This window comes from Silurus meridionalis, chromosome 10 (assembly GCF_014805685.1).
Source record: "Silurus meridionalis isolate SWU-2019-XX chromosome 10, ASM1480568v1, whole genome shotgun sequence".
NCBI classification, from domain to species: Eukaryota; Metazoa; Chordata; class Actinopteri; order Siluriformes; family Siluridae; genus Silurus; species Silurus meridionalis.
Window position 1 is genome coordinate 13,917,773 of NC_060893.1, and position 27,805 is coordinate 13,945,577.

At 38.9% G+C, this 27,805-nt stretch overlaps 1 protein-coding gene across 6 annotated transcripts in view; it reads right to left on the reverse strand.

Moving 5' to 3' along the window:
* LOC124392311 overlaps positions 1–27,805 on the reverse strand; it is a 197,958-nt gene that overhangs the window by 87,582 nt on the left and 82,571 nt on the right. Inside the window, exon 1 of one of the 6 annotated variants that reach the window (XM_046859178.1) lies at positions 22,263–22,277. The exons of the other annotated variants lie outside the window; for them this stretch is intronic. The gene's annotated coding sequence lies outside the window, so the exon portion shown is untranslated. Of the gene's footprint in view, positions 1–22,262; positions 22,278–27,805 lie in introns of those variants that run through there. 6 annotated transcript variants of the gene reach the window in all.

Consider the following 27,805-nt stretch of genomic DNA (forward strand, 5'->3'; position numbering starts at 1 on the left):
ACTTATGTCTTTGCAAAAATTGACTCAATGGTCTTTACCAAGCTGTGAATATGAGAATACTTTTTGACAGTTTCGTTTTGCACTGAAACATTATTACAGAGGCTGTTGGGATTAAAATGAGCCATTTCTTTGTAAAAAAATCTTGATTAGATATATATTTCAGCAGCACTTCAGGTCAATTTGTACACAAGCTACAAGACTTTTGTCAGGGACAAAATATGTATGTATATATATATATATATATATATATATATATATATATATATATATATATATACACACACACACAAGACTTACAATTTTCATTTGAACTTCAAAGTTAAGTCAGTTCTGTTGTCAAAATAACTCAAATATGTATCAATAAATATTGTTTGTTATTTCGCGAGTTTTTTTATTTTCATTTATTTTCATTATCTTTCATCAACATAACTGTATTGTCTATTCAGGTGAGGGGGTTGAATATTTCTGATTGCGAGTGTATATATATATATATATATATATATATATATATATATATATATATATATATATATATATAACATTATTATTATTATTTATTTATTTTTTTTTTATTTATTTATTTTTTTTCAGTTGTCAATACTTTCACTCTATTAGGTTTCAGAACAAAACCCCAAACCAACTTTTGGATTATACTTGCAATAAGTAATGGGTCTTTGTGGTATACTGCAGAATTTCTCATGAACTGTTAAATAGTACATTTTTATTACTTTGAACAATAGATAGTTTCACAAAGCGGTTTTACAGAAATCTAGATGAAGACTGTTGCAGAGGCCAAACGTAATATTGTAGTCATGGCAAGAAGGTGGGGTTTGCAGTTAGAACATACAGTACAGCACAAGGAAGAAACAAGTTGCAATTAAAATTATACAAGCACTCCACTGGACAAATGAAATCAGTATCTTATCCAATCGTATACTATTTTTTCATACGTCCCAGTCAGAGCTTGGTTATCACTTTAACAATGCAGCCCCACTTCTGAAATAAAGATAAGCCTGTCCACAGAATAAATATTTATAGAAATGTACACCATCTTAAGAGTGCTTTTCACAACACATGATGTGATATCTGAAATAGCATTGAACCACATCAGCAGTTAATAACCGAGAGGATGTCATATGTACAGTTACTGGAATACAGGCTGAGGCAGGCCAAGACTACTAACTGGAACCCAAAATTCAGTGCACAAATAGTAACTCAGATAAAATAAAATAATTCCTATAACATTTAAACAAATAAAAGGCCCCAGATGTAAGAAATTCTCTCTCTCTCTCTCTCTCTCTCTCTCTCTCTCTCTCTCTCTCTCTCTATATATATATATATATATATATATATATATATATATATATATATATATATATATAAAATGCAATAAGTAATGAGTCTTTGTGGTATACTGCAGAATTTCTCATGAACTGTTAAATAGTACATTTTTATTACTTTGAACAATAGATAGTTTCACAAAGCCGTTTTACAGAAATCTAGATGAAGACTGTTGCAGAGACAAACGTAATACTGTGGTCATGGCAAGAAGGTGGGGTTTGCAGTTAGAACATACAGTACAGCACAAGGAAGAAACAAGTTGCAATTAAAATTATTTGTCCACACTAGGGCACAAAAGCACCGTAGACCCTGGTAGCAGTTTTAATTGCACTTATTATTTAAAAAAAAAGAAAAATAACAGAATAGAAAAATAAAAAGGTTCTATATACACACAAGTTTCTGGTAAATACTGATAGATTGTGTCTAGCTTAGTGGTTCATCATCTTTTGCACACAATGTATAGATATAGTTTTTATACAAAACAGAGTTTATCCACATTATACAAACCTGATTCCAAAAAAAGTTGGGACACTGTACAAATTGTGAATAAAAAAGGAATGCAATAATTTACAAATCTCACAAACAATAGAATATAGATAACATATAAAATGTTAAAAGTGAGACATTTTGAAATGTCAGGCCAAATATTGGCTCATTTTAGATTTCATGAGAGCTACACATTCCAAAAAAATTGGGACAGGTAGAATTAAGAGGCCAGAAAAGTTAAATGTACATATAAGAAACAGCTGGAGGACCAATTTGCAACTTTAGCAAATTAGGTCAATTGGCAAGATGATTAGGTATAAAAAGAGCCTCTCAAAGTGGCAGTGTCTCTCAGAAGTCAAGATGGGCAGAGGATCACTAATTCCCCCAATGCTGCAGTGAAAAATAGTGGAGCAATATCAGAAAGGAGTTTCTCAGAAAACTATTGCTAAGAGTTTGAAGTTATCATAATCTACAGTGCATAATATCATCCAAAGATTCAGAGAATCTGAAACAATGTCTGTGCGTAACGGTCAAGGCCGGAAAACCATACTGGATGCCCGTGATCTTCGGGCCCTTAGACGGCACTGCATCACATACAGGAATGCTAATGTAATGGAAATCACAACATGGGCTCAGAAATACTTCCAGAAAACATTGTAGGTGAACACAATCCACCGTACCATTTGCTGTTGCCGGCTAAAACTCTTTAGGTAAAAAATGAAGCCATATCTTAACATGATCTAGAAGCGCAGGCATTTTCTTCGGGCCAAGGCTCATTTTAAATGGAAGTGAAAAACTGTTCTATGGTCAGATGAATCAAAATGTGAAGTTCTTTTTGGAAAACTGGGACGTCATGTCATCCGGACTAAAGAGGATAAGGACAACCCAAGTTGTTATCAGCGCTCAGTTCAGAAGCCTGCATCTCTGATGGTATGGGGTTGCATGAGTGCATGTGGCATGGGCAGATTACACATCTGGAAAAGCAACATCAATGCTGAAAGGTTTATTCAAGTTCTAGAACAACATATGCTCCCATCTAGACGTCGTCTCTTTCAGGGAAGCCCTTCGCATTTTCCAACATGACAATGCCAGACCACATACTTTATCAATTACAACATCATGGCTGCGTAGAAAAAAGATCCAGGTACTGAAATAGCCAGCCTGCAGTCCAGATCTTTCACCCATAGAAAACATTTGCCGCAGGAAGATGCGACAAAGAAGACCTGAGACAGTTGATCAACTAGAAGCCTGTATTAGACAAGAATGAAACAACATTCCTATTCCTAAACTTGAGAAACGTGTCTCCTCAGTCCCCAGACGTTTGCAGACTATTATAAAAAGAAGAGGGGATGCCACACAGTGGTAAACATGGCCTTGTCCCAACTTTTTTGACGTGTTGATGCCATGAAATTTAAAATCAACTTATTTTTCCCTTAAAATGATACATTTTCTCAGTTTAAACATTTGATATGTCATCTTTGTTGTATTCTGAATAAAATAATGAAATTTGAAACATCATTGCATTCTGGTTTTATTCACAATTTGTACAGTGTCCCAACTTTTTTGGAATCGGGTTTGTATTTATGATGTTAGGTTTACTAAGCAGGTTTGATATGTATTATAGATAGGAGGGATAAGACTGGACTGCACACATCCCACATATCAGGGTCATTAGAGAGAGAAGAGTCAGCCAGCAGCGCGCACACTTCCGAGTTTTCCACCTCCGCAGCTCCTGCTTGCGGGGTAGCGCGAACACCTTGTTTTTGTGTTTTTTTTTACATGGACTATTCGGCACATGGTCATATTTTTACAGACACTTTGTTTTTGTGTTTTTCTGTGAACTGTCCAGTGTGTGGTCGTGAGTTATCCGACACTTGGTTTTGTGTGTTTTTTACGTGGAATACTCAGCCTCTTGTTTCATCTGGGTTTTGCCTGGATTTGTTTTTTGGTTAATTAAGACCTTGATTATATACTTCGCTGGCATCCTGCATTTGGGTCCAACTACCCGCACCCTGACAAAATGTACTGGCCACTTTATTTATTTATTTATAACACCTGTACCTGTTGAATGTTCAAAAGGGGAAATAGCCAGACGTTGTAGTTGTAGTGGTTGCAGGAAAGCTATGCAACTCAAAAATCACACTTTACTTTGTAGTGAGCAGAAAAGTACCTCAAAATGGACAAGCTATAATAATAGGAGACCACATTGGATTCCACTCCTGTCATACAGCAACAGGAGTCTGATGCTAGAGTGAAAAAAGGTCACTGGAACTGGATAACCGAAGATGCTTAGTTAATTTCTGCTATGATATGTAAATGATAGGGTCAAAATTGTGTCATCAAAAGCATGCATCTAAGAACAATCTGCTTTGTGTCAACAGATCGAGCTGCTGGTGGTATAATGTTGTGCAGAATGTTTTCATGCCATGCATTGAGCCCTTAATACCAAACAAGCATAATTTACATGTCACAGTCTATTTAAACAATGTTGCTGACCATGTGCATCCCTTACTAGCCACAACTTACCAAACTCTTTCAGCATGATAATGCACCTTGAAACAAAATTGTTCCATTAATCATGAGATCAGTCACCAAATCTGAATCCAGTAGAACACTTTTAGGATGTAGAAGAACAGGACTTTTGTAGGATGAATGTGCAGCTGGCAAAGCCACTATAATGGTGTGATTCAATGATGTCATCATGGACCAAAGAAATGTTTCTAACACCTTGTGGAGGCCATGTCATGAATAACTGAGGGTGTCCTGGAAGTAAAGGGAGTTGAATTAACTAATATTAATAAAGTGTTGGTAATACAGTGGTAAACAAGTGCTTGTTATATCAACGTATAACAATTTCATGTTTCTTCTCTGTAGATCACATGCTTCACCAATGTAATTTAACTACACCCATTATCCCACTACACAATTTGAATCGATTTGCAAGATTTTGTATAAATTCTTGTGTTCCACATGTTCATATAGTTAGACTGCAAAGCTTTAGGAAATCCGCTAAATGTATCCATTTCTCAATGCAAAGAAATTCTAACTTGTCACATGGTAATCCAATCCGGAAATTTTTACTGCAGTTGTATGAAGAAAAAGGCTAAATACATGACAAAACAAGACGCTGGAAATATCCTGACAGAATCAAGAATGGATATACTTGGGTAATATTACACCAATTTGATTAGAATCCCAAAAAAACAAACCATTTAACCATTCTTTTGCCAATCCAGTTTCCATATGAGACAGAAGTGTGTAATCAAAATACTTGCTCAGATGCTGAAAAACTGCACTGTGAGTGTTTTTCCCAAATGTTATTTTTAATATACCATAGTTTGACACATGGAAGGCTGATGTATTTGCGTACGTTTGCAGCGAGGAATGGTTGCAGTGGTGTCTAACTCTTGATTAAGTGGTTATGTGGAGTTATACTCACATATGAGTGGAAGCGTGACAGGAGGTTTCTGTAACAATATATAAATGTGTCTTTTTTTTTGCCTGACTGGAGGCATGTGGTGTGTGTGTCTCTTGGCTTTGTGCAGTATAACTGAGCTGAAAAATGACCTTAGACAGTCGGTCTACCTGTTATCACTACAAATATTTTTCTTCCACACACCCAATGACTTAACTTCAATAAATGACTTTAAATTAGATCACATTAAGAAAATGGCAGCTGAATCGCTCGCATAAGAGTGGGGGATTGGCTCTCAGAGAAAGGTCCAAAGTTTAATTGAAAACGTCAGGGTCGGAAAGTCAACGGTCACATGATGCCGCTGTATGGTCTGACATACGTAAATACGAAGGTATTGTACTTTACACATTCTCTGGGTAATAAGAAAATAAATTTGACCCTTCACGCTACCTGAATTAAATGAAGATGATGTAAGTCACCCCCAAGTCAGAACAGCCAAAAGACTGTCTGAATCAAGTTCAATCTGTGATCAAAAGCTCTATTTAGACCTTCATATACCATAATGTAAAGTTTCATATGCACAGAAAGAAGCTAAATATAAATAAAAAAATAATTAAAAAAAGTAAATAAAATTAAATCTTCTGTCCACATCTGTGTTAAATCCAAATACCACTATGTGCCTAAAAATAAGTGTAAATCCATGAATACCGAGTAAAGTCATTGTTTAAATCAGGTAGAGTTCCAAGAGCACCTCTGTGAGGGTGAAGAGTTTAAGTGTTGAGTTTCTAAAATAATGAAATCAAATATAAAAATCTAATGCTGGGAGACAAAATTTGGAAGCTGCTAAGAAAAGCTTCCGATGAGCCAGCCTCAACAGCAGGAGCCCTGGTCATGATACCTGCTAATAAAACATTGTCAGGAATTTTTCCAGACTTTTCTTTGTGTCAGGATTCGGCCCAGCCAGAGGAATTGTTTTCTGCATCATAGTGACCCAGGCAATAAAACAGGATGGCAGCAGCATGTCTAAAAGCGGGAAATACCAAACACAGCCCCCTGTCGGTTGAATAATAAACACTGGATATAGTCTTGTTTTAATCAGAGCACATTGTCCCTTGGAAACACATACCTTCAATATTCTAATAGAGAAGAATTTCCAGGCAATGCATATATTTTGGTGTTGAAAAGGGAGTACCCGAAACCTAATAACTCAGCTTAAACTAACATCACACTGAATATCCAACATTAGAGGCATTTAATTTGATTTGTAGGTAATATATGAATTTACCTTACAAACCCAGAGGAAACACCTTCAATTATTTATGTTTGCATTTCTATAGTAACCAGCGTATTTACAAAATAATTCATTTAGCCATTTAGATCCTGGGAATTCTGAAAGAAGCGCAATACCAGTCACTGACACAAAAACACACCAGACCACGATTACTGAAGCTCTCTGCGCTAAGTCCTACAACACCCCATCAGTCATTCTTATTGACAATCACTCAAGTATGCCATACTCAGAGCCAAGTTTCCATCTAACTTTCATTCAACTGAGCAGAACAGATAAAACAGCAAACCATGGCATAAGAATTCAAAGCCTACTAATTAACACACCAGAAAGAAAGATGAATGATCTTTGAGCCATTCAAAAAGGCCGCAAAATCTACAAAAATCAATGTCTAATGAACGTGTATATATATGCAAAGATGAAAAATTAGATGCGACTCGTAGAACAAGGGAAAGCTGCATGGAAAGACAAGGGGTTTCCCCTAGATGAAGATTAAAAGCTCTTTTTTCCATTCTGCAATGGAGGCAGAGGTGGACGAGAGACGGTCTCATTAGAGACTAACGCTTAGCAGCTGCCCCTCTCCTCTCTATTTCTCTCACCAAAGCTTTTTTTCACCCCATTTTCCAGACATTCTCACCACTTTTCCCTAAGTGTTTCACATTAGACGCTTCTGGTGAGCCTGGTGATTTATTTTATTCTTGCAATATTCTATTGACTGTCTGACCCCTGATGACCCCAAAACCTCATCCTTCACCACAGCAACACTCTATGTCCTTGGGCCTTTTCCAGGGTCTCCCCTCTCGCCTCTATAGTGCATTTAACATCACTATAGGAAAAAAACTGTAATGGGAAAATTATAGTAGCTGCTTATGAAAACACACACGTTTATTTTTTTATTATTTTCCCTTTTTTCACCTCGTGTCTCTTTCTCTGGCAAACAGGAAGTCTGTAGTTTGGTCACTATAAGTCATTAACAGGCTGCTGACATCATCTATCATGACAAAGCCATGCTTTGGAAAACTCAGCAACACGTGTCTTGTCTCCGGACGCTTGTCAAATAAATCATGCAAAAGCAAATCTATTTACTACCTAACTATCTGATCATGTTTGAACACTTGTTATCATTTCATTTATTGGATTCATCTAAGTAATTAACTGCTGTATCCTCAGGGCTCTGCTCCTGTTACATTCTGCACTCCTCACTCCATGCCATGGTGTCAGCAAATGCTCTGGTATTTGGCATGTTTCTGGGCAACGTCAAGCCGAAAACAATACTGCTCTTATACTGCGCTTGCAAACATTCATCTTGCTGTTTGGTTAAACTTTTTTTAATGATTAAAAGGGGATAATAAGCAAATAACTATGTAATTTGCTTCTTTGCATGGGCAGATGTGAACACGGGGGAGTAAATCAATAGGATATTGTTCGCCTGGAACAGTGGATATGAAATTCACTGAGTGGCACTGAAAGGAAATAGCACCTGGCAGAAGTGTGCTTAGAAGAAATGGTCTTTACATACTGCAGTATATCATTATATCATATAATTATAAACAATTCTGAAATAGTACAGCTGGGAAAAAAACATTTTAAAAGTATTACTTATTAGCATTAAGATATTAGAAATGCAAGAGTTTTAAAAACATTATTTTTGAATTTTCTTGGGTTGCTGGAGATTTACATGTGGGTTTCCTCTAGGTTCTCTGATTTCCTTCCACACATAAAAAACATACACGCAGGCATACTGCCTTGTCCCATTGCTCCCATGACTGGCTCTAGATCCACTAGAACCCTAAACAGGATACAGTTCTTAGTGAAAAAGGAAAGAATGAATTTCATATTTCATTAAGATAAAAATGTAAAAAAAATACAAATAAAAAATAAAATCAGTGGCTGCTTTTAGATTGGGTGAACCAGATTTATTTTTAAACACATAATGTTAGCATGACTAAGCAAGGGTTCACCAGCCTGCTATTCTAACTAACTGTAAACGAGAAGAAATGAGTCACATGCTGACAAAAGGCCAGCCTAAAGCAAAGGTAGTTAGCTAATGTCTGAAAAAATTCCTCATGTTTTTAAAAGTAAGAGCAACCTCCAAAGCATTTTAGAGCCTGAGAGCTTGAGTTTTGATCAATGACCAAACAATAATGTAGTTTTAGCTATCAAAGTTGACCCACAGTAAAAGGGATAAAACCAATACTCAGACAAAGTAAGGTCCTGTAGGCTAACTCTGTGTGTCAGCATGAAAACAACATGACCACTATCTGGGCGATAATTCATTGCATTGGAATGCTGGAAAACTTAAGTGCTATAACTTTCCATTCTGCAATGATTTGTGGGACTTTTTACTAATTGTCTTCAAAAGAATTATCTTTGGATCAATCTTTACCTCCTGTTTCTGTGAGTAGGCCAAAGACCCTTCTGTTTTGTGAAAAAACACATCCTTTGCTGTGGGTGTCATGGGTTGTAAAGTTTTTCATGGACTCCTGTGTGTTAAAAAACACACATGCAGAATACCACAATCGAAATGAACAGCACAGACCAGCCAAGCCTATTCATATGAGAACCTGTGAAGCATTTTCACCAGCATGAACATAAAATGCACAACAAATAAGCAAAGCAGAACAATGAATGATGGATGGTGTGCTCTCTGTCATACATGTCTACACAAAGTGTAAAAAGGTTAGGCCTTTGAGAATCAGAGGAACATCAGGGCTCACATCAGATTTGAACAGTGCCAGTGTTCCACAACACTGTGCTTGTGTCTAGCAGGAGAGACCTACATAGAGTAAGGACATATGTCTTCGAATTTCCATCAAGGACAGGATGCAGGACACTTGTTTTGACCACAGGGAAGACCTATTCAGTGCACTGATCATTGCAGCAGCCAGAACTTCATGTGCATGGTGTGTGGCGCACTCCACAGCCACAGTTGTGTTTGTGTTGGGTCCAGTGCACACTTTCTGATCCACAGCCTAAGTGTGGAATCTTTAAGAAGAACAGCTTGTCGGCTTTTGTTGGTTGACTCTTCCAGGCACTGTCTCGTGCAGCCCAGATCTGACACACTGATTCTCAGTGGTTCTATTTGGGATTAACTGATCACACTATTCCCGACAGCAATAGCATAGTATTCCAGTCATCTGAGCTGAAGAAATGACTCACATGCAGATGTTGGAAAAGCCTGCCCACCAGTGACCCTGTGGTTCCGGTGTGCATATATTGATGCAGTGTCTTTAATCCTATTCCCACTTCCTTCCTATTGAATTTTTATCAATCCCACATAATCTCATTGTAATTATTTTTGTTTGTACCTGCGCATAATGGACTTCATTGGTTCTTGTTGCTAAAATATAAATAATGTGTAATATAAAACAGTAACCATGACCAGAACAAAGAAAGTATTGAAGATTAAGGAATATACCCTGACATGCAAAAATTCTAGTCCCTTTCCCCAGTGGTAACTGTTAGTTGGAGCTGAAAACATGCCTCCTACTGCCTTTGTGTTTTCTGTTGTCTCTACAGACCAAGGCTAATAATTTTACAAGTTAAAAAATTTGAAAGATATACACAGACAAAAAAAGTTGACAAGCTTTCACATCCCTGTCGACGCATCTGCAAATTTCATTTATAGCTTGACTTCTGATAATGAAGAAAAATAAATAATGTGAGATTCAGATATCATGCATCTTTGTATCAACCGCTTAAAAAACCTAAATACTATTGCTAAACTGTAGATGTTGCCAAGTCTGCAAATCAAAGGATGTCAGTTACAAAGAATGAAAGGGATGGAAAGAGCATTTTAAACAATCTGTCATCTACAGTAAAGAAGGGAATGTTCCTGCAGTATGCCAGTAATGGTTTTGTAACCTGAGCTAGTAAAGAGCAGAGCAAACACTGCATGCCTCAGATAACGGGGCTGGAAAGTTGGTCAAGTGGTACACCTGACATTTCTGTCAGGCTTTTCAACAAATGTGTTGTAATTTAGGTTTGGAACAGCCAGAGGACACTAGCAAAAAAACAAAAAAAAAAACAACAACAAAGCAGACAAGAGGATAATTAGTGTGCAGTGGTTAAGCTAAAGGAGATGCTACTCATACAAATGAAACCATTGCTGAACAATAGCTTACTATAAATTGTAGTTGCATATTGGTTGAGGTCTGACAGCCACAGAGCCAAAATGAAAATGTCACAAAGTCACAAGTAGTTTAGAGACACAGAGACAGAGCCATAAAGTAGAATAAGCCCATGTGGTCACTGCTTTTAGTGTTATGGTTCACTTTAACATAAGAAGTTCAACCACTAAGTGACCAGTGTAGATTTTTACCAACACATAGGCATACAGTACTGACGTGCCCACATAATAACTCAAAGTTATAATCCTCACAAAATCTTCAGATTATTTTTGTCTAGTAAAAAAACCGTGAGCACAAATATAATTTGCTGCTACAGCGCAGCCTACTGTATTGCTAATTTAACTAGGCATAAACAGAGATAGTATGAGTAGAGACAGCTTACTGCTTAAAAAAATAAGGATTTATCACACAGCATTTATCGCACAATATGATGAGTGTATTTTTTTTTATTCTTCCCAAATTCAGAGATTTAAAGAACAATATGCCTTGGAGGCACCTCTACCGGTTTACATCCTTTAATGCCAAAGGTGCTTATGTTTATAAAGCTATTAAAAACCTTTCATATCCCGTGAGACACTGTGAGAATTAGAACACTTAAAAATCTGACGAGACACCATTTAGTACTAAAGAAGCTGTTTGGATGAATGGCATAATATCCTTACTCATCCATGTGTATATATCAAACGTGTGTTGGATGTCTTTGTATGTGGTAGCATTAAATGATCCATTCACTGGAACTAGGAGAACCAAACCTGTTCCAGCATGACAATGGTCCTGTGCACAAAGTAAACTCTATGCAGATATAGTTTGCATAGGCTCGAGTGAAAGATCTTGAGTGGCCTGCTACTGAGGTCTGTCCTCAACCCTCCTAAACACCTTTGGGATAAACTGAATGCACCACAGGCTTCCTCAAGCTAGATAAATACCTTATTAACTCACCTTACTTACACCATTGTGGCTGAATGAGCACTAATCTCAACAAGTACAGTTTAAAATATACTGGAATATTTTTCCCAGAACAGTGGTGGTCATTATAAAAGCAAATAAAGACTGAATGTAGAATGGGATGTTTAAACAGCACAAACAAATCTTTTGGTCTTTCATAGTGTGTGTTTATTTTAACGTTTTATTTATTTGTAATTAAATGTATTTTTTCCCACAAATCTTTTGCCAGTTTGTTAAGAGTGACATCTGGTCATTAAAAAGCAATGCAGGGCTAAAATGCATGCTCAATAAACTGCTGCCCATACTTGTCCACATGAGTTACAAGTAGCAGTGAAAACATTTCACATGCAAGCGTTCTGCAAGTGCACAAGATGACAAGATGAACTGTCAGTTGCTAGTCTAACAGTATGCTGATGGTTGTCAAGAGTAATGAAACAGAACACAGCAGAAGCTCAGCAGAAAGGGAAAATTGTATAGCTAGTTCTGAGTATCTAGCTAGCATTAATTAACTCACCTTCACTGAAGGCTGCAATGTACAGTAAATACTGGTTTTGCTGACATCAGCAGTAGTACATAGAGAATCCTTGGGTAGTATTCTTCGGATCTCTGCTGTTGTAATGTCATGACAAATATGTCATATACAAACATATATTGGCATGCAGAACAAAAAAATGGACTACAGACAGAGCCACTTTGCTGTGGATGGTTTCGCAGCAGCGACCTGGGAAACTATGAAATTACAGAGTTACACAGGAGCTTTGAGAATAGATTTGACTGTACTTATTGTTAACAGTCTACTACAATGTCTCAGGACCACAGGTTGCATGTAATCACTAATCGCTGTACACCTCAACAACAATGAACTGTAATAAATTCAGTGCCACCCAGATGAGGATGGGTTAACTTTTGAGTATGGTTCCTCTTAAGGTTTCTTTCCCATACCATCTCAGGGAATTTTTCCTTGAGACAGTCACCACTGGCTTCCTCCACTGGCCAACAGCATTGTGGACGACCCCACACACCCCTCACACACACTCTTCACCCTCCTGCCATTGGGAAAGCGGTTCCGAAGCATTCAGGCTGTCAAATCCAAATAGCTTTTTTCCGCAAACCATCAGGCTCCTCAATACACAGAACTAAACTGGAATTTACACACACACACACACACACACACACACACACACACACACAACTGTGTGTTACTGAACTGTACAACTGAAACTCAACACACACTCTGTACTCATCTCATTTCATTCCACCACCATTTATTTATTATTTATACTTATTATTTATACTTATATTTATACTTTATAGTTCTCTTTGCACAGTACTGTTACTGCTTTCTTGTGTTACATACAGTATATTGTCCCACACTGTCTTGTGTTGTCTGTCTGTACTTTCTGTCTGTACTGTCTGTCTGTACTGTTTTTCGTCTGCACTATTTGCACTAGGTTGCATTCGATGCACATTATGTAGCATTATGTTATGTAGCTTTATGTTGTGTGTTGTAGCTCTATGCTGTTTAGTGTAGCACCAGGGTTCTGGAGGAATGTTGACTCGTTTTTACTGTGTACCACTCTGTATAGTAGAAATGACAATAAATGCCTCTTGACTCTCTTTAGGGATAAACTTACAATTATAAGGAGCAAACCAAATTTTTTTGATCACCATTTTATCTGTGTAAAGGTGGTTTCAGACAATGTCCACTATTAAAAATTACAAATAAAATCCACAAATAAAAAATTATTGATTTGAACTGAGAGCAGAAAGATGATTCACAACACTATAAAACTATATTTCACATAAAAATGTCATCAGCGAGTAGATACTGATTGTTACTAAGAAATTAGCTTGTTCCTGGCATCTATGCTATTGATTTGTCCACCATATAAAAGTTATTGGTATGTGTGTGTGTGCTTTTATACTATAGCTATTTAGATTTAATTACTTTGAAAATCTGTAACGATTCATCCTAAAGACATGCCTGCTTTCATGTCAATATCCAATTTCTGTAGCCCCTAGCATGTAAGATTAGATAGAGTGTGGTGTGGTTGTTAGTGGCCCTGTGCCAGTGAGATATGGGCAATGACAGGAATGGTGTGCGACTGGCATCACTCCAGGGTATAGCATGAACATCTGGCTCCTCTCCAGTACAGCTAAAGAGAAGTATAAGTCAAACGGTACACTAACTGGGTCGCAAAGCGCCACGCCAACTTACTGAAAGATTTATCAACCTATGCCAAGACACAGCAGCTTTCTGTTTTATCCACTTCATTTCCTCTCTAATACCTAAACCTTTTCCATGCACTCTCTTGGCTTTGTGTGTGAAAAATTGAAGGTGTATGAGAATTATTCATTCAATAAAAAAAGCAAATCACAGAATCTGTCATTTTTTTTCATGAATGCCTTGTTTGCAAACCTCTTATTGTGCAATTGGTGTAATTATTTGTAAAAACTAATGTGAAAAAATAAAAGATATTGAGATGTCTTCCTTCATCTTGAGACTTCCGTGCATACCTTTCATAACCAATATTTATTCCAGGCACATGCTGAGCTATAGTGGAGAATAGCAGGTTCACACACGCTCTGAACCACATGTGTAATCCGTCCAATGGAAAGCACAACGGCACTGGCAGGGTGACGTCATGACCAGAAAGCTACTAAAGCACATGCCGTGGAGATGGCGCTAGCTTCGAAGTGAAGAAAGCGCTCACTGGGATGCAGGGAGTGTGGCACCAAGATGCAGTGTCTTGTTCCCTCAGGGAACCAGGGTTACATACGTAACATAGAGACGTTCCCCGTCGGGAACTCGAGCTGCGTCAACAACGTTTTGGGAACGAGTGTACAATACGGCTAGACTGACCAGTTTCTGCCTAGTGTGGATGAGCACAGCTAGACTGAAGGACAAAGTAGCCAGGAGTGGCACTAAAATTAAGTATGTAAGATCTGACAAAAGTCACTGGGGTAGACCAGCCTGCAGCATTGCAAATATTCTGGAGATACTCCAGAGGAAAAGGCCTTAGAGGCCGCCACGCTCAAGGTTGAGTGAGCTCCGACTACGAAAGGAGCAGGGACACCAGAGGACTCATAAGAGGAGGAAATGGCATCCACAATCCACCTACTAAGGGTCTGCTTGTACGCAGGAAGACCTCTCTTTAAGGACCATAGAAGACAAACAGCCAGTCTGTCTTCCTCCATGGGCAGTCCTGTGGACGTATGTGTCCAGTGCACGCACCTGATTAAGCTTCTCCTGGTCAGGGGCTCGAAACGGAGGAGGATAGAATGCATAAAGCCCAACTGGTCGTGGGACAACAGAGGGCACCTTGGGAACAAACCATTTTCTGGATAAAAAAAAAGGCTCCGGCCAGTGCTTGGGGTAAACTCCAAACACGAAGGGGCCACAGATTGTTCCCTAGCAACGGCTCAACAAGCGGAGCATGGCATGCCACAATAGCAAACACGTAAAACTGTAGAGTGGAAGGACACAACCCTTTGGCAAACTGTTCCTGAACAAATTCCAGCACTGGGCCAACCGGGCAGTAAGCTGGATCTAACTAATGGTTCTCACACCATTTAGTGAACAGGCACCATTTTGTGGTGCATGACCTCCTCAGGAAAGGATTTCTGGACTGGAGAATGGTCTCTACAACCTCGGCTGAGAGACCAGAGGCTAAAAGCTGTGCAAACTCTCTCCAGAACTCCTGGGAGCAGCGCAATGGGGAGCATGGACTATGGTATCCAGTCCAAGAGGAGCTGGATGAGTAAAGGGAAAACCAGAGAAGAGCAAACAGGTCCACTTGTGCTTTGTAAAACTTCCTCCAAATTTGCTTTACCACTTCTGGGTGGAGCCTGCACTTGCCTCAAATGGTGTCTGCTCCCTGGTTTAGGCACCCTGGGAGATACAATGCCTTTAGTGAGAGCAGCTTCCTCTGGGCCCACAGGAGGATCTGTCGTGTAAGCTTGTAAAGGAGGCAAGAGCACAGACCCCCCTGATGGTTGATGTAAGAGACCACTGAAGTGTTCATCGTTATCATGATATGCTAGAAGCATGGCCAGCACCACCAGGCAGTTGATGTGCCATTGATGTGGATAGCGCCCTTTCCCTAGACCACTCATTATCGTCCCCCAGCCCGTGAGGGAGGCATCTGTCGTTAGCGTTATGCGATGACAAGGGACCCACACCACTGGGCCCTGTGACAGGAACCCAAGTTTCCTCCACATGTCTGAGGCCTGTACGGCTTCGCCGTGTGACCTTGATCATGTGGAGTAGGTTGCCACTTTGGGAAAACCCTCTGGTCCTGAGCCACCACTGCAGGAATATAGCACCATTGCTCATGTATAGTAGGCCAAATGGCACCAGGTTGGATGCATCTGCCATCAGACCCAGCAGTCTTTGAAACTGCTTTACAGTGAGTGACTGGCCTTCTCTCACTCTCTTGACAGCCATAAGGGTTGACTCGACTTAAGCGGGAGACAACTGAGCAAGCATTGTGGTCGAATCCCAAACTACTTCTAAAAAAGTGGTTCTCTGTTCTAGAAAAGTACACTTTTCTTGGCATTCAGTCTTAACCCCAATTCCTTTATGTGGGCGAGCACAACATCTCAATGCCAGATCGCTAAGAGCTAATATCAACCGGTCGTCTATATAATTTAGTATGCGGATGCCTTGGAGTTTCAGAGGAGCCAGAGCAGCATCCACACACTTTGTGAAAATGCGGGGCGAAAGTGCAGGCCAAACAGAAGAACCTAATATTGGTAAGCTTTGCCCCCAAAAGCAAACCTTAGGAACTTCATGTGTAGAGAAAGGGTGGGTATGTGAAAGTATGTGTCCCTCAGATCTATTGTGACGAACCAGTCCTTGAACCTGATTTGAGACACGATTGTTTTAGCATGAGCATCTTGAACCTGAGCCTCATAAGTGAGCGGTTCAGCTGACGCAGATCGAAAATTGGATCCAGCCCCCATTGTTCTTGGGAACTATGACGTACGTCTGTATAACCTGGACTCTCCTTCCTTAAGAGAGTGTATACTTCTTGTTCTATAACCAGAGCCTGCACGAGCCCCAACAGAGTGGGGTATACCCTCTTGAAGCGAGGCAGACGAGACCCAAACTGAATCGTGTAGTCTCTTTACAGTGTGCAGGAACCATTAAGACATGTTTGGCAGGAGTTTCCAGGCTGGCAGATAGTCTCTTAAGGGAATCAGTCTCTTGAGAACCACCCATCGCTGTGTATGCTCTGCCCACCAGAGCCGAGGAGGTCCAAAGGGGCTTGGTGGGCAGTATCATAGCCTTAAGATAGAATGCAGTCCTGGGGGAGAGATAGCCAGCCAGCGTCTCTTCTACCCGGAGAATCGTCCTGTAACCGCACTCTATCAGCTTCACTATATTAGAGTAGAGAGACATTCGGGCTGAAGAGGCGAGCCGAATATGGGTTATTCCATGACCTGGACACCTCAGTGTGCAGATACGGAAAGATCGGCAGGCCCCGGCACAAAGGCTCCAGCATGGAGGCAGTAACCTAGGTCGCAGGAAGCGTTATTCTAATTTATTTAAGGAACGCTGCTTCTGCTCTTTGGCTGGCCAACCGATGTTCAGCTTGGAAACAGCACTTCCTCCAAAAGCTCCTCGTAGTGGACTGGCTGCAGAGGCATGTACACGGGTTTGTCCTCATCACCCTCCTTGGAGGAAGAGAAGTGGAACGCCGCACCCTCTCCATGGGGGGGAAGAAACCACTAAAGAGCAGACTTCTAAACCCTGGGAGAAGGTGCTGCATCTGGCAGGTAAGAAAGGAGAAAGGGACATGCCCATTTCAATTCTCTCTGCCAGGTCCATTTGCAAACCACATGACCTCAACAGATGCTCCACCTTGGCGAAAGCTGGGCCAGGACCACAAGGAACGCTAGTGAGAGCACTCTCCTCGAAGAGAGAAGCATACGCACTGCGAGCAGTCGGCGAGAGACAACCGATCATGCTCCGCCCCCAAACAAGCTACCCATAGGCTAAGTGTATGACCATAATAAAGTGGGGGCAAGGTGGAACACACAGCCTGAAAGATTGCTTGTTTATTTATTGATTTTTGTTGTTGTTGTTGTTTTACCTCATTGCCAGTACTTACCTGCCTGAAGGAAAAACACAGACACACACAGAGCACTTCCTAAACAAACAGAAGCTAGCACATGTGCTTTTATAGCTTCCTGGTCATAGCATCACCCCACCGATGATGTCGCATTTTTCCATTGGACGGATTACACACGTGGTTCAGAGATTACACACATGGTCACGCAGAGGCGTTCCCAAAGCTTTGTTGACGCAGCTCGAGTTTCCAAGGGGGAACCACAGTGCATTACTCAAACTAATTACCAAACATCTGGTGATAATCCTGCTCCTACAGCTTATGATTGAAGGTCATGGAATGTGAGACGCTACTCTGGACTACTGTGTAGCCGTTTATGTAAAAATCACACTAATAAACTTCAGCCATGCTGTCAAAAACAAATCAAGTCTATTCACAGCACTGAGTAAAACAATTGAGTAAAATAATTGGCATGAATTATAATTAAAGTCCAGAAATGATTCTCTGTGAGTCTTGAACTTTTACTGTGCTTTGTTGTAGGCACTGTGGTATGAGAGCAACATTGTAAACATTAAAAGAGACAGAGAGGTGACAGAGGAGTGCAGAATATAAGGCTCTGACAGAAGCCACTGCTCCCATACAGAGGCCATATTGTTAAGATCTGCTCACCTGGCCATCACTGGTCCAACCCACACCTGACTTCCAAAACATCTTCCTCGGGCAAACCTAATACCTTCTACCTCACCATAAAATTCCCCTTGGAGCAATGTAAAAATCACATTATACACAAATACTTGCCTCTCCTAATTCATAGGTCTAAATAGACATTTATTTTCCATTCCTGCCCCAGAAATCTGTGTATAAATGTCATTTGCAAGTAGAGTCAAGATATATTTGCATAGATTTACAGTCTCCAACACCAGAGAAATTTCTGCAGACCTGCCTGGACAGAGTAGTTGCTTTTCATAACACTGCGTCCAATTCATGGCTCTGTTCTGCATGATGAGACTGCTTAAATTCTTTCTTTCTTTCCCTCTTTCTCTCACAACACACACTCTCACACACAAAGACACACACACACACACACACACACCCCACACACACACACACACACACACACACACACACACACACACACATAAATACAAATCCAGTACTTAAACTCATCCCCTGCATCCCCTCTCTCCAGCTGTGTGCATCCCTTCTGTGCACCAAGCAGTGCATACTGGTCTTTCTGGGATCCCTTAGGATCTCATGCACACTCAAGGTGTGGGGCCAGAAGCAATTTGTCAGCTTTATGACTAAGACATTACAGTACCATGCAGCAAGTCTGCCTTACACTACAACCTGCTGGGAATCTGAAAATAAGGGAGGAACATGAGAGTGGATTCTGGCTTGCCAAAGTTAACAAAAGATTCTTTCTCGTCCACCCTCAGGACTGATACTGACTGAGCCCCCATGCTGCTCTGGGTCAGTCTGTGCAGTATGGAGATCTAATCACCCAGGGTTGTGATGAGGCCAAGATGAGATTTTCTGTACAGCATCTCTGGTTATATCTTTATTCTAATGGTAAAAGCCACATGCATTAACATCCTCATGATCTTCAATTGCATTAAAGATTTATTTTGTATTAAGCCTCAAATTTGAGAATAAAATCATGTTTGTGAACTTGATCAAAAATGCTATTTGATTGTTTGTTTCCAGTGTCACCAGTGGAGATTCATCTCAACCCAAAGTGAGTGAGACGGCAGAACCTTAGCTGTTAGTCTGCCCAGCTCAGAGACAAGTAACTAACTGAGACAATCTCTGCTACAAATCAACTACACTGCATTTTGATATTTCATGTTCAACATTGATCTCCTCTACCTTAATGTTGGTCTTTTCTAGTTGAACAGACAACAGTAAATGCCATCAGAACATAGTAAACAATAAATAAACTTCTTGCTCTTGTTTTAGGAGCTAACAGCAAAAAATACAATTTTCAATAAAATGTTTCCACTAGCAATTTGGTATCACTGTGGCATACAGCTTCTCTAAAATTTAAAAGAAAATAATAAAAATTGGCAGCAAAAGCTGCATCTCCAGTGTGCAAAGGTAACATTTTCTTATAAGCACTTTTTAAGAAGTGATGACAAATTGCAGGGCAAGTTGAGAAATAAAAGGTAGGTGGTGCTTGATGGTTGTTCCAAAGGTATCATATGAACACTGCAGGCATGTTGGTGGGGGGTGTGTGTGTGTGTGTGTGTGTGTGTGTGTGTGTGCGTGTGCGTGCGCGCATGTGTGTGTGGCTGTGTGGTTTAAGAGGATGTTAAATTCTATGCTTCCTTAATGACTTCATCATTACCATCAACAAATTTCATCATATGCTACTAAACTGTAGTTTAATTAAGTTTTTTAGCTCACTCCCAGGTGTATTTCTTAATATGCGCATACATTTAACACACATAAAATATTTTTACAGCATTTGGCAGACATTCTTATCCAAAACATAAAAACATGCTTATTCTCCATACAAAGCACATCCTGGTACAAATAGATTGGGGTCTGAGAATACTATCAAACACAAACCTAGTTAAAAAAGATTTAGTATAAATCACATCAGTGTTTTTTGTCTATAGTCATTTATTTATATTTATTAAGTATCATTAAGGAACTTAGTGTGGGTCTTAGTTAATACTCTACATTAACACATGCTGCATTCAAACTGTGTATTACCAACCTCTAACCTCTAAAAAAAGTAACAAAAAATTTAAATGTGTCAGAAATGTGTTGCCACTGCAGTATAGTAAATCCATGAAATGTGGTAACAGCTCTTCTGAATAGAGGAACTGAGCTAATAGCAGCAATTACTGGATTTATAGAAACAGATAGATTCAAATTTTAAAGACCCCAGAGAGTCAGCCATACTGAAATAAATATAATATGTCTTATAAAGCTACTACCAACCAGGGCAGCTGTGGGAGAACGAAAAAAAATGACACTTATGACCCATACAAATTTGTCAAAAAAGATTTGCTACATTTTTCCAAAGAGTTGTAATGAAAGTCTCAAAAAATGTCTGTAGCCGTATTGTGTGTAAAGCCCATATTTAAAAACTCCCAGCTGTGCCCCTGTCTAAAGTCCAACTATAGTCATTATAAACAGCTTAAGGTTTCCGACTGCTATTGTTTTCTATGAAACTAATGCACAATGTTAAAATTATACAGAACTGCAATCAGCTTTTATCACGGGAAAAAAAGATCCTTTAATAGGACGTGTCTGGGGGAAAATGTGTAATACCCAGTAGATATAGGAAAACAGAGAAAATGGAAAATGATAAAGTAATTTATAACGTGATTAGTGATATATCAAGTATATTGCTTTTCAGGACACCATAATAGTAGTGTCTTGATACAATACAGTTCAGATACAGCAAATATATGCATTGCCTGAATATTTAAATTAGATTTCCATTTTAAACTATTTAAAACACTGAAAACTATTAGAAAAATGTAAACATAATAATGACCTGTGTTTGTCTGATTGATTTAGACCCTTAGAAGCATAAAATAAAAGAAAGAAAATCAAACATGGCTAATTAAAGATTAGTTCTTTGGCAAAGTGTTTGCTGGTGTGCAGGGTTGCCAGACCTCAGCAAAATTTCCATCCCAACTATAATTCTAAAAGACCAGCCAATGTTTTTCCAATCTTCTAGTCTAGTCTGAGTGAGATTGTGCCCAGTTTAGCCTCAGATTCCTGTTCTTGACTGACTGGAGTGGAACCTGATGTGATCTGCTGTTGCCCCCCATCCACCTCAAAGTTCAGCATGTTGTTCACTCTGCAATGCTGTTCTGCTTTCCATGGTAATAAACAGTGGTTATTTGAGCTACTAGAGAGTTCTTGTCAATTCGGAGCAGTCTGGGCTTTCTCTTCCGACTCCTCATCAAAAAGCCCTTTTCAACAGCAGAACAGCCACTTTTTCGTATGATCTTACATAGTTAAACAACAAAAAAAAGCTTCCTGTTTCCTTTGTTGCAGTTCAACCAAAAACATATCCCTGATCAGTAATTTCACCTGTTTTATCATTATACACACAGACAGTGCTGACAATTCTGAGGTTATGAACTCACACAGCACACTGTGATTCAGGACATACTGCCAGAGCTTAAGTAATAAAAAAAAAATGAAAAGGAAACAACCAGAAGAAATGTTGCTCTCAAAATTTTAAAGTGCTGTTTTTTCATGTTAAAAAAAAAAGAAATCCTGCAAACTGGTGTTGGTGTAACCGGTGTAACATGTATGTCAGTTTCAAAATGCTTATTACTGCAGTGTGAAAGTGGCTACACAAGTGACGGTGATTATGCAAAAGTACATTATTAGGGTCTTTAAAGTTTTATTAGATAAAAAAAAAAGCTTGCTAAAAGTGTTCTGCTTGGAAAACTTTCTGTTAAGGAAAGAATCTGGCGTTCTAAATAGAACCTTTCTTAGGAACAACCGAAATCTTCTGTCTATAGCAATGGCTTTCAGAATGATGATAAAATGTGATTCAAATGGCCATCACTTTCAACCTGTACATACAGTAGGAGGATCTTCAGAGTACTCACTGTGCAGGGTGGAGCCTGTAGACGAAAGAGGCATAGACATGATCATCTCAGAATAGACTGCAGCATAAACTGGAGCAGATGTATGTTTGTGTGCTTTTTTTAATGTTGTTTTTTTTTTTGTTCATTTTTATTATTATTTATTTGTTTTTTTGTTTTTTTGGCTTAGCTTACATTTCTTGTCAGAGAATAATAGTTATTATATATAGTTATATAATATAATAGTTAATATTATGTGTTACTGCTTTCTTTTGTTTTTACTCTTGCCTTAGAACTATGAGTATGAATTTGCCAGTTAAATCAAGTTTCGTGTGATTTGACCTCTGCTACGGTCACCAAGCACAAAAAAATGTTGTATCCACCAAAATAATGTATAACGCCCAACTGACTCTGGCTTCCATTTATTACTTATCTAGTATTTCTTACCACTGAACTGTAAAGAGAGATTTAGTCTGTAAAAAGAGACTTTTTACAAGAGGCATATCAACATAATAATTCCCCTTTAGAGAGGAAGCTATAAACACCCAACATGGTGGTATGCATTGAATGAGTTGATTTCATTCACCATGAACAGACCTACATAATGCTTTTGACTTTTACTAAGAGCTAGGTGGTTTGTTTTCAGCTTTGTTATGAACAGGCCTTAAAAAAAGGCACAGTTATAAGAGGAAGCAAGAAAGAGAAAAAGAAAGACAGGGAGGCGTGAGAATATGGAGGCTGTTCATATGTTACCTGTGTCAAATACATTACTGACATTCCGAAAGAGAGGAAGCCTGAGCGTGTGGCGTACCACTGCACTCTGCCACAAGCTCTGCTTTCTTTGCATTTCAACAGATTACTTCAACATGTGCGTGTGAGTGAATGTGTGATATCTCTGTGTATGAGTGTGTGTAGCGGAATAAGAGAGGAGCACTGTGCTGTATTACCTGGGGCGAGTGTGGCAGACGGCTTTCAATACCAAATTCTCATGAGCATGTCTACAGCTTGGCTTAATTAGAGCTAGTGTCACGCTTCTTTTAGTTTTCCAATCTGTGGGCTTTCCATTGACCTTGTGCACCACAAAGGGGGCTTTTTATAGTGTGTGTCATTTATTTATTCTATACAGCTGGAGCTGTATGCTGGTAAGTATGGGAGCACTATCGCATGCCCTGATCAGACTGTATAGGCAAGGCTGTAGTTCTGGATGAAGAACAGGGTCACGTTTACAGGGTCACATTTGCGGAAGTGTGCTGAGCTCAGTTTATCCTATATGCCTTTTGAATCCGTTTATTGACCTATCGAATTGAATCCGCAAAAATCACCTCTCTTCATCTCAATCTCTCCATGCCGCTAGCTATATAGACTTTCTCACAGAGACAAGAGGAATTTAACTTCTGCTTTAAAATGCTTTGGCAGTAGCAGCCGCCCTGGCCAGGCTAAGAGGCACGAGCATGGCTGCAGATGCATATCAACCTTATCTGCTGCTTATAAATCACTTCAAAAGTCCTCCAAGGATTTGGCACTTAAAGTCTACCCCAACCCAACCGCCAATCTCCCCACCCTCTCGCCAGTAGTAGCAATCATTTTTTTTTCCATCAAAAGATGTGCATACTATACAGTCTCACGACAATAATTATGTGAATACTGACTACGATTTATGTTGAAGGTTTGAATTGCACTGCGTTAATTTTTCAATAAGCCCTATTTCTGTGGGTAAATAAAAGCTAAATAGTGTACAGGAATCTTTATAAATCCACAATGTTTTCAGAGATCTGTGCACCACAAATTGTACATTAAAGGTAGGATGTTTTTTTCACAGTGAAATGGCCAATGATTACCATGTGATGTTTTGGAATTTGTATGGAAAAATAAAATAAAATGTAAATACACTAATGTTAACTAGTAGAAAATGGCCACTGTATAAGAGCAGGAGAAGAACTGAAGTTGTTGGATGGGTGATGTTTGACACTTGATACAATTATTGATATTGATGTATTCCTTTTAAGTACAACAGTTAAAAAATAGTATGCGTAGACTGAATCATTTACGACACCAGATATTTCTTGGAAGAATATAAAGCAATTCTAAATAACTATTATTGTAAGCATTTCTAAAAAAAGCTATTCCCACTTTCTCAGACAAAATACAGCTTTCAGTACTTCTAAAAGATAACAGAGCGTACATGGTTTAAAATCTGGCCGGACCGATTTTCAAAGACTTTTCCGAAACCATAAAATCAATTTTGTAACATTTCATTTAAAATACTAATTTCCAGTAAATATTTGTAATGCATCTATGGTTTACAGCACTGCAAAAGTAAAATTAGTTGCTCTTTTGTCAGGGTGGAGTTGCATTACAATGTTTAATGGCAATTAAGGCAAATGCTTCAACTGATCCAGTTTTTAGCTGTTTAACTTCATCCAACATTAATGGGCTTAAAAGACCCTAAATATCGGGCAGTACCTGTTGTAAGGCAAAGAGTGTCAGAAAAAATGAGTTCTCTGTAATGTATAGACATTTGCTTGTATAAAGCACAAAGAGGCACCGATATCAAGGGGGTCATAAGAATATTTTTAACCTACGAGGAAGAGAGCATGTACCTCCAAAACCTTTTGGTGTCAGCAGATTAAACCTCAGCCTCGTTTACAGTTTTGCTGCCAAACACTTTCTAGCATCACTCTCTTCAGCTACTCAAGCCAATTCATCCTGCACTGTTCTGACACCACACATGTAACAACAACATCCAAGAAGCTTTTTTTTCGCAGTTAATATAATCAGAGTTAATTTTTTTGAGTGAGGCAACAGGCAGTCATAGACATAAAAGATAAATACACAATCATGGTTAGTTTATACTTTTGAAGTTTGGTGTGTGGTGTGGGCTAATAGGCTGTGGTTCTATGGAATGCCGATGCAGCTGCAAAAACAACATTGGCCAGTACAGAGCAAAAGAAAAATGCTTTAGTTTTTTTTTTTTTAACAAAACAGATAGATCTTATCTAATTACAGTTATAAAAAAGGATGCACTAATACCTATACCTTCTCCAAGAATTCTTACAAACGACAAAGGCTAGAAAGTATAACAGGATGACATTTGATATAAACAGAAAGCGTGAAAGATACTGATCGCAAAGAAGGGTGGTCTCAAAGTTCACTATTTAGAATCTGGAAAAAGAGCACAGGGAATGAAAAAGGAACAGAAAAAAGGGGGAAAAGAGCACAAAGACAGAAACATCTGTATCACAGATATCTGAGAGTCATGTAAAGCCAAGCAATGGGGTTTTCATAAGCGAGGCAGCAAGCTTTCTGTCAGTCCCACTTGCCTTCTGAGAGTACCATAGACACCGAGAGCATCAAGCATGGCAGGCACGGTAACGAAAACACAAACACAGACATACTGCAATACAGAAATTTCCCCATAGCTACTCCAAGCACAATAGTGAAAAGTCAGCCCACCAAAAGTATGGTGAAATGAAAGAGCATGAAAGAGATTAAATCAAATATATAAAAAAATATGAAAGCATCGCTGAATGTCCGTGTGATACTCTGGTGTTATAGATGGCAGACAGCAACATTTTCCCATTGTTTTTCTCCACCCTGCAAGTCGCCGATATTAAAAAGTTCGGGAATGATAAAATCACATCATGTCAAGCTGTTAATTGCTGGGAATTCAAACCAAAAAAAGTAAGAACAGAAAGAAAGAGAGTTTGTGGTTCTGGAAAGCAGATGGATGGAAAAAGATACTGTGCTAGTTCACTGGGCCTGTTTTCGACAGTAAATGTTTAAAGATCTGCAAGGTTTTAGGAGTTTAAAAATCTTTTTTATTTGGTTAAAATGACAATATCTAGGACAATATTTTGTTATCATCCTGAAAAATAGAAATATTACTAATGTATTGGAAGTTTTAATTCCACAAACACAAAAAACGGTTTGGAGTCATGTAAACATACACAACTGAATGCTGTCTTAGCCTGTAAAATTTTTCACTTCACACACGAGGGCATTAAAAAGAATATTGCACATACGCTTCAGTAAAAAAGCATGTGTAATATCCTTTGGTGCTTTAGTGCTGAAACAGAAGTCTGTAGCAAAGCATAAACATTAAGTCAGGGCAAAGACATCACAGTGTTTAAGTCCTGTTTACTTTATTAGCATAAACTCAGACAGCATGAAGTGATTCAATAAATGTACAAAGAGGACTCTTAAAAAAAATCATTAATAATTAGCTTTGTGAAGGAAAAAGAAAAGAGGTGAGGATCAGTGTATCAATGCTTAGAGGAGACAGAGAGAGAGAGAGAGAGAGAGAGAGAGAGAGAGAGAGAGAGAGAGAGAGAGAGAGAGAGAGAGAGAGAAAGCGAGCAAGTTCAGACTGTGACTAATCATGTACAATTGCTGGGTCTCACCAGCTTTCTCACCTGGATTTACCTGTAGTCAGAGCCAATATCTTCAGGATAGACGCTACAGTACTTAATTTATATTTAAAGAATGACATCTGTTTGGTGGTGTTTGAGGGCGAGCTAGAGAATTATTCCATATTAATCTGCTACAGAGGCTTTGCCTGTAAGAAAGCTCTGACATATTTAAAGAACACAGCTGATCATATGTGATGCATATGAGTGCTGTGGAGAGTGTGGGATTGGTACAAAGTAGGGCTGAACAATCAATTGCATTTGCGATATCTTAATACGTTTTTTCAACCGCAGAGGCTGCAAATACACTCTGTCACGTCACACACAAGAGTAAGGCGGTCTGGCACGCTACACTGCACTTTGATCACTTTGAAGCCTTAGGCTTGACAGAACTTGACACTGTGAAAACTATTGTGAAAGTAGAACAGTACGTTATGCGGGACTATTTTGTCTTTAAAAAAGAAGATGCTGCGCAGGTTCAGGTATCGTGCAAAACCTGCCTTGCTAAGGTTGCTACCTCACAGGGCAACACTATTAACCTGATTCAGCACTTAAACAACACAAAGCCATAAATGATAGTTGCATAGCTTAATAGCACTCGACAGGGATCACTGACCAAAATGTTTGAAAGAATAACTCCATATGAATGTACTTTGAAACAGCACATGGAAATGACTCAAGCAGTAACGCAAAAGATATGATGCTGCTCAGTATTGTGAGCAAGCCTGGGTTCATGGCTTTAATAAATACACTGAATAGGCAGTACAGCATGCTTTCCCACAAATATTTTTGCCAGGTCGCAATACTGAAACTACACAAGAAATGCTAACTGAGAGTTTTTCACTGCTACACATGACATGTGGTCACGTGTACTGCGGATTTTTAAAGATATAAAGGCAGATATTTGTTATGTTAATGACTGGAGATCAGTACTGTCTAGCAAAGTTCACAGACAGTGTTTAAAAAGAGCAATCCACATGTTTACATGTCAGATGTTTGTTACAGTGACTCTGAATTACCTAAATACTGAGTGTAGTAAAAGCACAAATTTGTTTTTATATTTCTGCAATCTACACTTTCGTTTGTGTGATTTGTTACTGATTTCCATATTCATGTTAACACCAGGATTATTTGTCAGTGCTTTATGTTGTCATAATAATT